Genomic DNA, 17,626 nt, shown 5'->3' on the forward strand with positions numbered 1-17,626 from the left:
GCAGTTGATTCAAGACCACGGATGGTGTTTGCAGAGTGATACGGACATCTAGGTTTTCCACAGGGCACATGTGTCTCTTGTGTCCTGTGAGCACAGCCATAGATGCAAGAGAAAAAGCACCTGCTCTAAGCCAGGATGTTTGTCCACACATCTTGATGATTAGGAACCACACATAGCACTTTTTGGCCTGTGCTAATTCAATGCGCAGTTGGACGATTGCATGTTTCAATACCCGCTTTAATAAAATGCTTCCTCCCCATAGAAAATGACTACACTTAGGGGAAAATTCTTGGGATGTTCTATTCATGGTGCAAAAATCCTACATTAAGGAGAGCACTCAAATAGGAAGCCCTGTTAGTTGTGGGATTCTGGGCGCTTGGGGTCCAACAGAAGTTGCACTTCCCCTCTTTGCTCATCTCAGAGGAGCTCCATCTGTGGTACCTAACTGCTGATTAAAATGCTCGCCTTCCAGCAATACTGTGCAAAACAGCAGATTCTGCCGACAAGTTAGATCTTTAGTTGATTTGTCCCATTTACATCCACCCTTTTCTGGGGGGAGCTCAACCTAACAGATGTAGATTTATACATATGTATAAATATGGTGCTCCAATCATTTCTCAGCTAGTGTACCCTATCTGACACGGTAGGATAGGACTGTTGTTGTTGTTTAGTCGTTAAGTTGTGTCCGACTCTTCATGACCCCATGGACCCCATGGATAGGACAGAAATGAATACATTAGTGTATTTATCTGCAGCCCAACCCTTTAAGGTAGGAGAGGCTAGCTGAGAAATGGCTGGAGTGGCAAAGATTAGCCAGTGAGTTATGTGATGGAAAGGGGACTTTGACCCAGCGGTCCTTCATCTGAGTTGCTACCAACTAGGGTAAAGGTAAACATTATCTTTGGTAATGGCTGGTGACATTAATGCACCAGCCAGAAGTGGAGATGACGTGATGGTATGTAACGCTCCACGGTTTTTCCTCGTTTGGAAAGTGGGAGGGAAGCAGGTCCCTCCCCATTACTGGTCCAGAAAATGAATGGTTGACTTTGAACCTTACCCACACTGCAGATGTTGGGCCTCTGTGGTCTCATCCGCTGGAAGAGTTAACAAGGCAAGGGTCTTTTTTCCAAAGAGGGAATGGCTTGCAGTGACGACCACATATAGCAAAGAGTGAGTAAAGACCCCTGAAGGGCCCACTTCAGGGTTTATATTGGACATCTGACGTCTTCAATAGCTAGCTTTTCTACAACTAAATGCCATGTTTATTTCCAACAAGTGGCTGGTGGGCGGGCGGGCAGGCGGGCGGTGGGAAACAGGAGGGAAGGGAGGGAGGGAGCCAAAGGACACTTATTGAATAATCGGTGCAACCTTCAAGAAAAGCCATAAATTACCCAGCTCTATCTGTCGCTATAATTTCCAGCCAAAGTCCTAATGAATCTTTCTAAACAATAGTGGAAAGACAGGCCTGGAAATGTGTTGGACCTTGTAAGCAGTTGGGTAAGCAAAGGAGAAGCATTAATAATAACCGAAAAGTCTTCCAGAACCAAAAACTGTGCCAGCCAAGGGGATTGCTGGACTACCTAAAATGGTTAAAAAAAGGGAAAGACCTGATTTCAGTGAGTCACTGCTCATCAACTTCCCCTGAAAGGATGCTGGGAAATTTAAAAAAAAGAGTTGAGGGAGGGGTGAATTCTAAAATGGGCCGTTTCTTGGCTATATTCGGACAAGCAAACAGAATGCTATGGAGCAAAAGGGCCTCTGGTTTCATAAAGACTTTCACCGCTCTACACAAGGAAGAAACCACTTTTTTGATCACGCTTTGGGGAAATGCCGTTTGGGCACAAGAGTCCACCCGACTTGCATAAAGTATCCAACGCCAATTTAAAGAAGGAAATCGACAGTACAATGAATTGTGTGAACTGGCCTTCGCCCCGAAGACTCAGTGGTGAGGTGTGCGTTTAAAATGCAGAATGTCCAATATTCAATTTCTGGCAAGTCCAGTTTAAAAGGGGATGGGGATGGGGGTGGGGGATCAGGTGGCAGGGGTGAAAAAAAAAAGGATTTCCCTCAAAACGCTGGACAATTGCCATGAGCAGGTCCCTGTTCTAGGGAGGGAATAGTCATCTTGTTTGCACTGGATGTGAGACATAAGGGGTACTACTCTTCCATTAAAACCGCTTCCTTATGGAATGGGGTGCTTGCTAAAAGCCTGCCTTAATAGAAGAGGGACGTGGTGGTGCGGCGGGTTAAACCGCAGAAGCCTCTGTGCTGCAAAGTCAAAAGACCTGCAGTCATAAGATCGAATCCACACGACGGAGGGAGCTCCCGTCGCTCGTCCCAGCTCCTGCCAACCTAGCCGTTTGAAAGCATGTAAAAATGCGAGTAGATAAATAGTTACCACCACAGTGGGAAAGTCACAGTGTTCCCTGTCTAGTCGTGCTGGCCATGTGACCACGGAACACTGTCTTCGGACAAACACTGGCTCTATGACTTGGAAACGGAGATGAGCACTGCCCCCTAGAGTTGGACAGGACTGGACAGATTGAAGGGGATCCTTTACCTTAAAAGAAAGAGCTTGTCCTTTACCAGATTATATGGGGCAAGAAGATCCATCACTCTGTTCCCTGTTCCCTTGGAGCAAAGTGGAGCAAAATGCTCCACAGTGGAGAGATGCAGAGCTCACAAGCATACACATATTGCATATTCATAGACTGTGTGCCGTCTTTGCCCCTTGATCTTAGGAGAGAAAGAGAAGAGGATGTGGCTGTAGCTGATCCTCATGTAGACACTGTTCAGAAGATCCAGTGACCCTGAGGAGTTTGGACATCAAGCCCGTCGGTTAAGAGTGGTCTTAACCGACCAGATAGGTGGGATATAAATAAAATAAATGAATAAAATAAATAAATTCCCAACTGCTGCATGAGTTACCCACTGCATTTGTTCAGCTGAACAAAACATAGGATAGGGCGATGACCATGTCATGGGACTGAATGTAGCTGTCAGTTACATGTGGGGGGGAAGTATCCATTTTTGCATCAGGTTTAGCGTGTTTGAAATTGATTTTAAAAAATTCTGACTACACGACACACAGGGAAGCATGGATTTCCAAACACCCCCCCTCAAAAAAAACCCATACACATGTGTTTTGGTTGGAAAGCAAGGTATTGTACTCAGCCATGAGTCCTTTATTTTAAATCACTTGTGAAATTGATTTATTTTGAATTCTTTTGGCACATGTGAATGCCTCTGTTGGTGTAAGTTGTGTGTATGGGGTTTGCCAAGTATTGGATGCCAGGATCATGGGTTTCAGGCTGCAGGGAAATCTTGCAATTCCATCTGAAAAGAGAGCAAACAGAGGTAAAGGTTGTGGGAGTGTTCTAATCTTCACAAGCCTAGAAGCTGTTGATCTTATCACTTCCTTTGATTTGTTTCTCATTGCCACACATTCGTGTGCCTTCCCTCTGGATAGCCCTAGCTGCCACTTTCCTTGCTCCCTCCCCTTCTCCACCCATGTGTGTGTGTGCGTGCGCGTGCACACACGCATGTGTGTCTGCTTGTCTGTCTGTCTCCGTACCTGTGTGACGGGCTTCAGGGAAAATGTGCAATCCAATCAGTTTTCATTATTTCCCCGTCATACTTAATTAGCGCTATGTCAGATCGCAATAAATATTTTTTTTTAAAAAAAGTAACACCACATCAGCACTGCTTAATGGTAGTGTGAGGGAGGCCAGGCACAGGAGAAAGCCTCAAAATACAGTTCTAAAAGCCCATGTAGCCTCCTCGATCAATATACAACACATTTTAAAATGGATTAAGTTTTCCCAAGAAGATGTACACAACAATCCACAAAGTATGTGACTGCCATATGATTTTAAAACAACTTCAAAATCCTCAATTATTTCCCAATTTATTTTCATAGTGTAACCGTGCTCTGAATTGGTTACATCTCGTCCATGATGACACCACCCTTTGGTGATTTCTCTATTTTTGTATGACTTTTCTTGAATTTAAAAAAGCTGGAATACCTGTCCAAAACCATACTTCCTGGCAGAAACAGCTTTAAGTGAAAACATGGTTTTAATCTTTGGCTCCTTCAACTCTGGGAATGCCGCTCCCAAAAATTTCTCTGAAATTGAACTGAGACCTTGAGCCAAAGGGAGTTTAGTTCTTCACACCTGCTTTAGGAGAACAAAAGAAAAATAATCAACACATAACTTGGGTGAAAAATAATCAGGGTAAGACATTCTAATCAATGGAAGATTTTTGGGTCTTCTGTTTAGTATTGGGGTGTCTCTAGTCGTTGGTGGAAAGGGGTGCTGGAAGGCCAAACTGAATTGAATTTCATGTATTGGTTCAACCATAACCAGCTAATTCTTTGGTTGCAAAACTTTGGTGATTTTATCATTACTGAATAAAAAGCAAGCCGTAAGGGATAAATGCCTTCTATGACAAATGAAAAGGGGAATTAATTATTAGGGGGAAGGGAAGGATACAGAATGGCTTTGCTGCCTGCTAGTCAGAAATATAAGAAAAATACACCTTCTAATTAACAGTTAAATTGTACAACCATCCAACCATTTTGTGTAGGTAGCCATGTGTCAGTGACCACCAGTGCATGATCATGAGGGGGCTCTATATGTCAAGAAACATTTACAAATCCTGAAGGTCTGATTTATGCCAACAAGATAAAGGATTTATTTTGAAAAATTCATACATCATTCATTATTATCCTGCTTTAAATAAAATTGCTCGGGCGCCCAATCAGAGGGCAGAAACCAGACCACGGGGTATCTGTGACAAATCGCAAGCTGTGACTCTAATGAATAGATTAGTGAACCTTGTGAATAAGCCATTGGATGGAATTCATTTGCATAACGCAGTCAGAGAATAAATACATATTTTTATTGGCATTAGCATGAGTATCGTTTCTGGTAAACCAGCACCCTCGGGGCCTTTGCTGCCGCAGAAGGAAAATGTCTTTTGATGTGATTGTTTCAGAGACCCATGATTGGAGGGTGGGGGGAAAAAATAGAGGCCTGCAGCGTATGGAGGGAAGGAGGATAAAGGAGAGAAAAGAACAGATCTACGCAGGCTTTACTAGGAGCTGTAGGGAGAAAGATAAGACAATTAAAGAGCAGGATGAGTTAGGATGAATAAAAAGGTTATAGGGAGTACAACGCCCTTTTATGGCTACCAAGGGGGAAAGAAAAGGCTGCAGGAACCATCATATATTAACAAACTGAAGCAGATGAATAGCGCTAGAGGGGCTGTTACCGAATTTCTTTCTTTCTTTCTCCCCCCCCCCCATTGCTCTTGAGGAAGATAACTAAGGGGAAGGGGCAGCAAACAATTAGGAAGTAATGAAGGCCTTGTAAATACACTTACCGATAAAAAGCACCGTAAAGGACGGCTTGACAAAGCAAACATACACAAATCGGTGTCCAGGCCAGGCAGGACGCAGCTGGAATTATTAAAGGGATTAGTTTAGAGAATGGAAGCTGGTTCCTTCTCTCCTTCCCTCTCTCCTTCCCCAGGCCCCGTCTTGCACTAAGTTATGCATGTTGTAAGCATGACTTTTGTGGGCATCAACGCACATGAACCGTGATTTTGGCCTATGTAGCTGTGCTATATGTCAATCATCCTGCCACTGCTCAGACCCAGTAACTCTGAGAACAGTGACACAGTTGTGCACTCACGGCCAGGCGTGAGACTTTGAAGAGGAAGGCAACGCTCATAAAGTGGGGTGCCGTGTTAAAATGATGGAACCCAAGTTAAAATGAAACCTGGATTCGATAAATAAGTAACTTGCCTGACCCTTTTGTTCGTTTGCTTGTTTATATAGTGCACTTCTTAGCCGCTTTAAAGAATGCAGGATTCCCACGGCCAGACTCTGCTGTTCAACAGGACTCACTGCGTTTACCTAATCTGCTTTTAAAACCCTCCAAACCGGTGGCCTATATACACAGCTTTACACAATTTACTTCTGATGTTGATAGGACTCAATTATCTGCCACAGTTTAGCGAGCCATTACTGTGTTGCAGACTTCTGTATTTCTGTTTAAAATTCACCCTTTGATACATAGCGGAAGTACAGAGATGCAGAGAAGAGAATAGCTTCAAGATCCTCAGACAGTCCGCTCCTTTCTCATTAACTGGCACTTACTGTCTCAACACCTCAGATACCTTAGTAACAGAAAGAACGAAATGTTTCATTACTTACAGTTTGGAACAGATAACAGCAAAATGAAGAACCAACTGACAACCTGGCAAGCTTCAATAGACAAAAGAGAGGGGAAAAGAACTTAGCAGAGAGGCGGGGCTGTCTTTGAATTCTGCTCAGGAAGAAAATGGTTGGTTAATGCTGGATAGATTGACAACCACCAGAGCCCAGAAAGGTCCCTCTCAGTCAAACAAACTAAAGAAGCATGGGAAACTGTAAAAACGCCAACATGCTCAGGATCAAAGTAGAGGTCGTTAGAGGCTGAAATCCTGTTAGTGTTCTGACAGACCTTCTAATCACCCTTCTAAGGTCTGAGCTCATCTCACAAGACGAACCAACTAACCAATCAGCATACAGGTAATGCACGCTTCTAGAGGGGGGATGTTCCTCTGCTGGCAATGGCATGCCCTTCTGTACTGGATTCTCTCTTCTCATATACAGTGGTGCCTCGCTTAGCGACGTTAATCCGTTCCAGGAAAAACATTGCTAAGCGATTTCATCGCTAAACGGAATAAAAAAGCTCATAGAAATCCATTAAAACATGTTTAATGCATTCCTATAGGCTTCAAAACTGACCTTATGTGAAGATCCTCCATAGGGGCGGCCATTTTCGGTGCCTCTAAAGCGAGGCAAAACAGCAGGTGGCCATTTTGTTTTTCCGGCGGCCATTTTGGAACCACCGATCAGCTGGCCGAAAATGGGGGCTTTGCGCTGATTGCGCGGAAGCGATCATCGCAAAGCGATTTTTCCCCATAGGGACCATCGCTAAGTGATCGTTCTGGCGATAGCCAAAACCCCATTGCTAAGCGATTTCATCGCTCAATGGAGCGATTGCTAAGCGAGGTACTACTATACCTGTAAGGCACAAAGCTAAACCAAGCGATGAAGTGACTGCTGGATAGCTCAGTGGTTCAGCATCATCCACTGTACCAATTTCTACTGAATGACAGCACCATGCTCATGATCTGATGCTCAGTCTGCCTCATGCACAGCCCACAAGCCAATATGCTTTGTTCTCCCATGTTCATATCTCCACTCCTTTTCCAGCAGCAAATTTCCTACGGGATGATTAGTCACCCTGATGCAACTTGTGGGCACTCAGCATAAATTTAGAACATTTTCTTAAAATGGACCTACCATTTCAGCTTGCAAAAACATGTATGCATACAAAATAGATGACAGGGAAGTATTCTGTTGCATTATGTGATTGCAGAAGGGGGGTTATATAAGTTTTGCACATGCCCCAGCAGTCTGCTGCCGGCAGAGTCTTGCACTGATTGTGCACCTGGTTGTGCAACATTTGTGCAACCAGCCACAAAACAAGGAGGGGGTGGGTCTACTTACGTGATTTGTGCTTATGTGCCAAATAGGATACTGTTCTGTGTGACTTTCAGAAAGAGCAAGGGCCCAAAATGAAATAAAATTTAACTAGAATGTTTGTTTGGATTGTCTCCTTCCATATCTGATACGGTGAACGGATGATATATTGATTGAACTCCTGACATATTGGATGGATATACTAGTTATGATGTATTTATGCTAATATACTGTCAAGGATGCTTCAGCATGAATCAGGAACTTAACAGGCTGTGTACGAAGACTTCAGAGACTTCTTTAGCCACAGAGAAGAACCAAAGAATACATCACTGCCCACTATAACTGGATGACAGCATGAAGCCTACCGATTGATTATTAGGGTGGCCACTTACATATCACCAAAAACAAAAAAGGACAGCAATTTGTATAAATTACATATGCTAATTCACACATGCTGATTGGATAGCTCAGTGAACCAGAAACGAGATTTTGATTCTTCATTGTGCTTCTCAGGAGAAAAGCCAGCCTGTGTAGCCTTGGGCAATCTGCACAGACTCAGGTCACCCCCAAAAGAGGGGAATGGTTCACCACTTTTAGGTATTTTCTACTAGAAAGCACTGGAAGAGGTTGTCATGAGAAATGACTTAATGACACGCTACTGACATTTTAATTTACACGAAATGATTTTTATAACTTGAACAGAATTACAACACGTCTCACCCACTTGGCAACGACTGTGACCAGGTGTCTTATAGATCTGTTGAAGTGGCAGCCCAGCTGGTAATTGTGAATGGGCAATTTCAAGATCCCTGATCTCCCTTGATTGTTCTTCTTGAGCCTCTGATGAGCGGTAAATTCTGCCAGTGTAATAATGCCTGTCGGGCAACTGTTGCTGTTGTATAAAAGTGGTGACTCACCACTTGCCCGGCAATGATTACACCAGTGGTTCAATCCTGCAGGACTTTCAATACAGAAGGTGCTCAAGAGGATAGAGGCTTTCAGTCTTAGCATTTCAAGCAGAGGACACTTTCAAAAACAGGACTGTCCTCTGGAAACTCTTCCAATACAGGACTGTGCTCTGTGAAAGAAGGTGTGTAACCACTTTATGGGTTATATCTGGCATAAACGTTAGGAACTTTCTGCTCTTGGCTGGTCAACAGAAGAGTCTCCTGCTCTTGAGCTCCTGGCTCTAGCAAATAATCTCAAGAATTCTTGGAAAAAGAAAGCAAACTCCCAGTCTAAACTCAAATGCAGTCAACCTAGCCCTGGCACTTATCTAGAGATGCAGAGAGACCTGGCATCCCTTTTATATGGCCTCTTTGGCCAATTGCTAACCTCCTATTGGCCTAACATGGACCACCTGCTTTGGATTCCCTTTATTCCTATATTTCCAGGACTCCATGTCATATAGCCATGCCATCATTAGATTACTCTGAAGTTCAAGAGCCTGGGAATGGCCACTGAGAAATCTCTCTCTTGCATTCCCTCCAGACATGGCTTAAAAGATGGCAGAACCAAAAGAAGGGTCTTTAAAAGATCTCCAAGTCCAGGCATGCTTATAATGGAAAATATAGTCCTTGAGGTAGGTAAAGGTAAAGGTTCCCCTTGACATTTAGTCCAGTCATGGCGCAGTTCTCATCACTGTTTCCAAGCTGTAGATCCAGCGTTTGTCCGAAGACAGTTTCCATGGTCACGTAGCCAGCGCGACTAGACATGGAACGCTGTTACCTTCCCACCGTGGTGGTCCCTATTTATCGACTTGCATTTTTACATGCTTTCAAAGTGCTAGGTTGGCAGGAGCTGGGACAAGCGACGGGAGCTCCTTCCATTGCCTGGATTCGATCTTATGACGGCTGGTCTTCTGACCTTGCAGCACAGAGGCTTCTGCGGTTTAACCTGCAGCACCACCACGTCCTTGAGGTAGCCTGTGACAAACCAGGATAGTGCTACTCAGTAGAGATGAAACACGAACTAAGAAATGTTCTTGGGATTTTCTGAGTCCTGCCATGCTTAGATTCCCTGGCAGACTTCTTCTCCAAGAACAGGTTTTTCTAACTTCCTGTTAATTTTGTTCTTTTAATTACCAACGTTTTCTTCTTGTTCTGTTACAGGGAACTACAGAATTGTGAACAGGAAAGACATGGCTCTACACAGGAGTTGTAACCATCTTGCACGAGTTTCCATTTCCCCCCCCCTGCCTTTTTTGGGTGAATTCCGCATAGGAAAGAAGCCATTCTATGCAGGAACGTAGTGATCCTACACAAAACCACCCCCAATCAAAAAACAAAACCAAGCCTGCCAAACCCAAAAACAAACCAACAAACAAACTCATGACCTCTGGGAAATTCAGCATAATCCCCAAGAAAGGTGAAATGCAAGGAAATCTTGCTGCCAGGAGAAAAAAAGGATTTAAGGATTTTTCCCCTCTGTTCCTCTCCAAATTTCCCTACTTGATAGGACAGAACATAATTGTCAAAAATAATACCCAAAATTGCCCAAACAGAACTAAAAGGTCAGTACAACACTGGTGGCGCAAGTCAATGTTGCCAGATCGACAGGGAAAGAAAATTTATTTTGTTTTGTCTTTTCTTCTAATTTTTTAAAATAACTGTTGAGTTTGCAACTGTATAGACAGCTCAAAACAGAAGTAACACTAAGTTCAGATTCCAGACATTTGCCTGGGTCACCTGTCTCTGGAGCATTCTTTGGCACTGCCTTCTTTGGGATTGGGATGTAGACTGATCTTTTCCAGTCCTCTGGCCACTGCTGAGTTTTCCAAACTTGCTGGCATATTGAATGTAGCACCTTAACAGCATCATCTTTTAAGATTTTAAATAGTTTGACTGGAATGCCATCACCTCCACTGGCCTTACTGTTAGCCAAGGTTTCTAAGGCCCACTTGACTTCACTCTCCAGGATGTCTGGCTCTAGGTCAGCAACCACACTACAGTGGTGCCTCGCATTACGACGTTAATTCGTTCCAGCGAAATCGCTGTAGAACGAAAATGTCATAATGCGAAATTTAAAAAGCCTACAGGAACGCATTAAAACCCAATTAAAGTGTTCCTATGGGCTTGAAACGTATCGTCCAGCGAAGATCCTCCATAGGGCGGCCATTTTCGCTGCCCGTGCAGCGAGGAATCCATCCCAGAAAACAGCGGGGAGCCATTTTTTTTACCTGGCAGACATTTTGAAACCGCCGATCAGCTGGCCGAAAATTGTCGTTTTGCGAGAATCGGTTCCCAAAGCAGGGAACCGATCATCGCAAAGCGAAAAAAACCCATTTAAAACATCGTAAAGCGATCACTGTGATGCGATTTCGTCATTAAACGGGGTGCTTGTCTTGCGAGACACCACTGTATCTGGGTTGTCCAGGACATCCAAATCTTTCTGGTATAATTCCTCTGTGTTCTAGACAGAAGCATTGCCGATTCCATTTTAGTTCAGACAATTTAGATATGTTTTAATAGTGCAAGTTCCAACTAAGGAAATTGTTGTGTGGCGTTTGTTTAAGAAAATGACCAGAACCAAAGTTCACCTGGCCGGTATGACTTCACAGAATGAGAGCAAAATCTTAAATTGCAGTTCTTCATAATTTGTTAAAAATGTAAAGCCTTCTCGGATTTGATTAGTGTTTTTTTTTTTTTTTTGCAAGCTCTATGAGTGAGATTCTCATGGGTATTTAATTAAGAAAAATCACCAGAGAAAACAGCTAAGTGCCCAAACTGGATGACTAAACGGAACGTGTTTTGAGATACAGATTCAGCTCGGATTGATGCTATCACGTCACATGATGTCATATTCCAATTTGCAAGGAAACGAACCAAGACGAAAGAGACAAAACAATAGCAAAGAGACATTCCCTTAGGGAGGGGGTAAAGAGGGGCACAAACGCCAAAATTGTCAAAGCTCTCCAAAAAGAAATGTGATTATTTCACTCCATTCTGCTTAAGCTTAACAGCTCAAAGTTCAAAGATCATTCTGGTGATGCATTTCTTTGCCGTTTGACCACCCTTCGGTGCAGAGCAAGGCGGGGAGAAACATCATAAAAGAAGAGTGATTTTGAACATTAATAGCCTGTAAATTAGATTCAGGATGCTTGGAAAGGGGGGGACAAAAAGCACAATGACCTGAGATTTAGAAAAGGAAATCTTACAAGGAAATCTTGCACGTCAAGGGCCTCTACAGACTATAGAATTGAATACCACCACCACCCCCTAAAAAAAGAAAGAAAGAAAAAGAAGGGGGAAAAACTACACGACGTTCTGAGGAATCCACACAAATCCAATGTAATTGCTGTTTTGTGTAGTCTGTATCACACTCTCTCCGGAGGAAGGAAATGGGCAGATTAAAGATTGCTTGATTTCAGAAAAAGAATTTATATCAGCATCTTTCAAAGCCTTCCTTTGGAAAGTTAATTGGCTTGGCTGTGACATCGTCACCCCAGCTGAATAGGCGACGGAGGAGAAACGGCAAAATATTCATAATGAGATAGGGGCGTGGGGGAGGTGATGCCCCCGGCGACTTATCGGGGGACTGCTGTCGGGCCCAATTTTATGCAAAGGGCATATTAACGATTAAAGAAGGGGATAAATGGTGCATCTGCTTCATTTTTGATCAGGCGCTCCGTGAGGACCAGACCACAAACGCCACTGAGAACTGGGCAAAGGACAATTGCCATGAGAACTTTCAGCAGTTGGAAGTCTTTGAAACAGAGGGGCACCCAGAAAGCTAAAAAAAGCCAAAGTGTCCTGCTTGTATACCGCTCTGTAGTGCTTATTATAGTGCTTTACAGGATAATTTTGGAGGCTACCCACATTGCCCCTCCCATACTCAAATGACCCACCTTGGAAGGATGGAAGGCTGAGTGAACCTCAAGCCGGCTACCTGGGATTGAACTCCGGGGTCATGAGCAGAGTTTTGGCTGCAGTGTGTGTGTGTGTGTGTGTGTTCAGTCGTTTAGTCGTGTCCGACTCCTCGTGACCCCATGGACCAGAGCACGCCAGGCCCTCCTATCTTCCACCGCCTCCCGGAGTTGTGTCAAATTCATGTTGGTTGCTTCGATGACACTGTCCAACCATCTCATCCTCGGTCGTCCCCTTCTCCTCTTGCCGTCACACTTTCCCAACATCAAAGTCTTTTCCAAGGAGTCTTCTCTTCTCATGAGATGGCCAGAGTACTGGAGCCTCAGCTCCAGGATCTTTCCTTCCAGTGAGCACTCGGCTGCAGTACTGCAGTTTAACCACTGTGCCATGAGGCTCTTCATGAGGAACTAGCTTTCTTTATAGCAGTGGTTCTCAACTTTGGGTAACCCACATGTTCTTGGATTGCAACTCCCAGAAGCCTTCACCACCAGCTGTGCTGACAGGGGGTTTCTTGGTGTTGCAGTCCAAGAACACCTGGGTTACCCAAGATGGGGAACTACTGCTTTACAGGATGGGCTTACTTGTCAATAATATCTGAGGTAACCAAGGAGATTGAGGGTGATCCATTGACTCAGGTCCTGTCCTTTCTCCCTATGTAGCTCTCTGTATCACTTCAGCTGCTCCGTTTCTGAATCTCTTTGTTGGCTGGAAGCCTGTCATAACTGTTGACTTCATTAAGAGACAGAGCTGTTTTCATTCAAACACTTATGGTGGTCACAGGGAAGGAAACGATAGAATAGTTGACACATTGTTATCCATGCCAAGCCCCGAGGGGTGGACCGGGTTATAATAAAATAAATGCTGAGGCTGATAAATGACAGAAGAACGACGTTTAAAGAGGAAGAATAGTTTTCCCATTGCCCAGCTGGCTCAAATGCAAAACATTCCTTTTCTGATTGGGGCTTCATTCCCCCTCCCCTTATTTCTAACCCTCTGGCTCAAGTACTGTTAAATGTAGGAGGCATATCTCAATTCGTTCATACCATTTATTCATTTATTTAAATTTTTTTTTTACTTTCCTTTCTCCTTAAAAAAAGACCCAAGGTGGCTTACAGCCATTATAAGGCAGTATTTAAGCTAATTACAGTTAGCATGACAAAACCCGTTTTCAGTCCCTGGAATCTTCACTGTAGCATCCTGCCTGCTCTGAAATACATCACACTTCTGGAATTGTCTATCTACTGGGGGCTGGAAAGAGAACCTTTTTCTTTCTTTCTTTCTTTCTTTCTTTCTTTCTTTCTTTCTTTCTTTCCTTTCTTTCTTTCCTTCCTTCCTTCCTTCCTTCCTTCCTTCCTTCCTTCCTTCCTTCCTTCCTTCCTTCCTTTTTGCAAGAAGAAAGGTTGCTTTTGGTCCACTGATCATCAAAGAGAGAAGAAAGCCCACTACAAACATCTGTTCAATACTTTTTCAGGAAGTATATCCAAGAGCTTCAACAAGCATAGAGGCTCTCCAGATGTTTATTAGCCTACAACAGCCAAAAAGTCCCAGCCTGCCTATCTAATGGTGAGAAATGCTGGGAACACAGATGGTCCTGGAAGAGAACAAGTGGGTCCTACATCAAATCAAGCCTGAACTTTCTATGGAGGCAAACATGTGACGAAATTGTCAAGTTTGCCCTACTTTTGGTGCATTGTGAGAAAGCAAGGAAAAGTTGAAGGCTGCAGGAGGAGAGGAGGCCGAATTTGAGATGGGCTGACTCCATGAATCACAGGTTTGAATTTGTAGGAGCTCAGCAAGGCCTTTTAGAAAACGTTCATTCATGGGGCACCGTATGTCAGGGGCAACTTGACAGTGTATAACAGCAGCAACAACATATTGTAGATAGCTCATGACCAAAGCAACACCATGGACTGACTGTTAGGGTGAAGCAACCCTCTATCCCCATTCACAAAGTTTCCCCCCTCTTGTACAGAAATTAATATTTTGTGTCTGACACAACCAATCATTTTGCCAATCCTGGAAGGACGAAAAGCTGAGTTAATCTTGAGCAGGCTATCTGAATCTTTTGGGATCGAACACAGGTGATGAGCAGAGGCTTGATTGCAGTTCTGCCGTTTAACCACTGAGCCGCAAAGCTCACTAGCTTTTAGAGTTATCAGCCCTCCAGACTTTGCCATCTCGACATGCAATCCCCTGAATCTGATTATCAGAAAGCTAAAGGGATCTGTCAAAGCACAGTTGCAATGCAAGAAACCGTTTCCTCTTCTGTTAATTGAAGAACGTCCCAGTTCCTTTTTTGGATTATATTTAACAACTTGAGAGTTGGAAATCTGGATGTTTGAAATTTACAGTTGTTCAGGCTTACAAGCGAAACATTTTTCAGTCCTTGACAAGGCCAGGAAAAAAAGATAACATGATGTCCTCTGCCCGAATGCAGTGGAACTTATCTCTGAGTAAATATGCTAAGAATTGCCCAGCATAATTCTTACTAAGCTATTTCAGCCCATTTTGTGAAGAGAGAACCTTAATCAGAAGTGATGGCGCCGGAATCGCAAACGTTGTGAGGGGTAAACTGCCTTTTCTTAACCCAATTCCCAATACATTTGTAAAAGCTAAAAGGATTTTTTTTCAAGAATATCTTTCAAAGAAATCAAAAAGCAAAGAGAAAATGTTTCTTTTTTAAAAAAGAAAAAATTGAGCTTCTAATCACAATTTAAACACAGTTATTGTGGCACGATTCCCAGTTTAACAGGTGCTGAGCCTTCACCTGGCAGACTGAACCCTATATGTATCCTATATTTAATGTACCTCCTACAGCTCTGTTTTTAATTTTCTATTTCATCCGGCTTACTTTAACTTTTATTTCATTCATATTACTTTCATTAAATGTAGAATTACTTCTAGAAGGTATCAGAGGTGAGGGTGATACCCTAGATGCTCGTAGGGGAAGTGGATTATCCACATCCTTTTCAATCTACATTTAGACACAGATTTTGTATCAAAACAATCTTGGTTGACTTCTGTTAAGAGGTTAAGGAGTCTCCCCTGGAGAGCCCCCTGGACTGCAAAGAGAACAAACCTATCCATTCTGAAGGAAATCAACCCTGAGTGCTCACTGGAAGGACAGATCCTGAAGCTGAGGCTCCAATATTTTGGCCATCTCACGAGAAGAGAAGACTCCCTGGAAAAGACTCTGATTTTGGGAAAGTGTGAGGGGAAGAGGAGAAGGGGACAACAGAGGAGGAGATGGTTGGACAGTTGTCATTGCAGTGACCAACATGAATTTGACCCAACTCCGGGAGGCAGTGGAAGAAAGGAGGGCCTGGCGGGCTCTGGTCCATGGGGTCACGAAGAGTCGGACACGACTTAACGACTAAACAACAACAACAAAGAGGTTAAGGAGTTGCGTGCATAGCCTTCATGCACGCTGATGGAACAAGTACTGTAGATAACTTTGGATACTCGATACAGCTCTGTGACTTTGTGGCTTAGTGGTCTGGAGAACCTTTCCTCAATTTTGGGTGGTTCGCCAGCTGTGCCTGATTCTGGACAGTTAGTTTGGCCTCTGTGATCCATTCCCGAGTAACTTCTCAAAGGGATAACTGCAACATGTTCTACGTGGAGCTGCTTTTGAAAATGACTTGGAAGCTTCCATTAATGCAAAACATACCTGCCAGAATTTAAACGGGTACAACCCGATGGGGGTCACATGACAGTTACTCTCAAGAAGCTCCGCTTATTATCTATTGACTTCCAAGTCTGGTTCAAGATGTTGGTACATATATACACAGTGTGGATGAAAAGCAATGTATTATGAAGGATCTTGTATCTTTGTGCAAAAGAAAAAAAAGAGGGGCCTGTCGCGCACCCCCAGTGTCCCTGTTTTGTTTCCCTCAACCCCAGGTCCACCTTTGGACACGACTTGCTTATTACTTCTTTCACCAACTGCCACCAATGGATCTTGATCCACTATTTACCATAGATGTTGCACAGAAACATGTATTCAAATATAATTGATTGTTTATTGCATAAGTATTATTCATAGACGTTTTATTACGTTGCACTCATTGCTTGGGTATTAAACCAATGTTTCTTTATGAGCATCACTTTTCATATTACTAACTGTTAATCACTGGAATACTGTCAGATGACTGTCTATTTTATTATACTTCTATCTTTAATTCTTCTTTAATCCATAAACCAACTATACCACATCAACTTTCCCTTTCTCTCTCATAAAAACTCTCAAAACTTTCCCCTCTCAATCCCTCTCTGTGTCCCAACTGCCTTTAACTGTCCCCTTGACTCCACCCTCCTGTCCTCTCATAGGCTCCAGCTTTAGAGCGCCACATGATGGACAGGTGGGCCATGGACACTCCGCCACAGGGCCTTCTTTAGTTGTGACTAAAGATTGGCACAAATCACTGGTTTAGAAGATTGTGCTGGTTCGTGCTTCGTACAGACTGGTGTTTGGTACTTCCTAGCCCCGCCTCCTCTGGCGGGCATCCACTCAGAGACAGCACCCAGAGGAAGTTGGATTATTATTGTCTCTGAGTGGCCAACCACTGGAGGAGGCAGGTCTAGGAAGTGCTGGGACACCTGTTTAGATAAAATATGAACTGGCATGAACTGTTGGGTCATGCCCATCTCTAGTTGTGACTTATGACTAGATTTTAGCCCATATATGCTTATCCAAAGCTATTAAGACTCTAAGGAAAGCACGAATATCTTGTATTATAGTCATGATGCATGGTTGGTTTGGCCACACACTTTGCTCACCGCTCTGGCTCCAGTGTCAATGAACGAATGAACAAAATAATTGAAAGAAGGGGGAAACGGTTGGATTCTGCACTGAAAATGCATCAAATGTTTTCGCTAGGATAGTCCGAATTTCTAGGGCAACAAAGGTTGAAATCTGCAAACAGCATAAATTATTCAACATTAAGCAAATGTGCAAGTAACCTCTTAATTTGAATAATTATAGGGGAAAACAGTGACATTGAAGCTTTTCTGCTGCTGCTGCTAGGAATCCTTATTCTGCAACTCGACTGAGTTCTACAATGCTATCATGCACTTCTTACATGCTTTCAAGTTTCAAAGAAAATTTCATCCATCGTTCAGAGAAAAGATTGCCACCATTTATAAGATCAACCCTTGCTGTTCCAATTGGAACAATTGTTCGAAAGGCCCAGCATATTTCCATGCTTTCGACATGAATGTTCTT

The 17,626-nt window shown here is 43.4% G+C and overlaps 2 long non-coding RNA genes across 3 annotated transcripts; one reads left to right on the forward strand and one right to left on the reverse strand.

Annotated features, from left to right (window-relative positions):
• The first annotated feature begins 1,034 nt into the window (after positions 1 to 1,034).
• LOC144587980 (uncharacterized) lies at positions 1,035 to 15,059 on the forward strand. Its single transcript, XR_013543250.1, has 2 exons — positions 1,035 to 1,170; positions 9,649 to 15,059. It is a non-coding gene; the product is annotated as an uncharacterized LOC144587980 (long non-coding RNA).
• LOC110088347 (uncharacterized) lies at positions 3,144 to 6,138 on the reverse strand. 2 transcript variants are annotated; one of them, XR_002302078.3, is made up of 3 exons: positions 5,386 to 6,138; positions 4,026 to 4,175; positions 3,144 to 3,336 (listed from the first exon to the last, which is right to left on the reverse strand). It is a non-coding gene; the product is annotated as an uncharacterized LOC110088347 (long non-coding RNA). The 2 variants fall into 2 exon arrangements; XR_012085814.2 differs by having other exon boundaries at positions 4,026 to 4,178; positions 5,386 to 6,130.
• Positions 15,060 to 17,626: the final 2,567 nt, after the last annotated feature.

Source organism: Pogona vitticeps, chromosome 3 (assembly GCF_051106095.1).
Source record: "Pogona vitticeps strain Pit_001003342236 chromosome 3, PviZW2.1, whole genome shotgun sequence".
Classification (NCBI taxonomy): domain Eukaryota; kingdom Metazoa; phylum Chordata; class Lepidosauria; order Squamata; family Agamidae; genus Pogona; species Pogona vitticeps.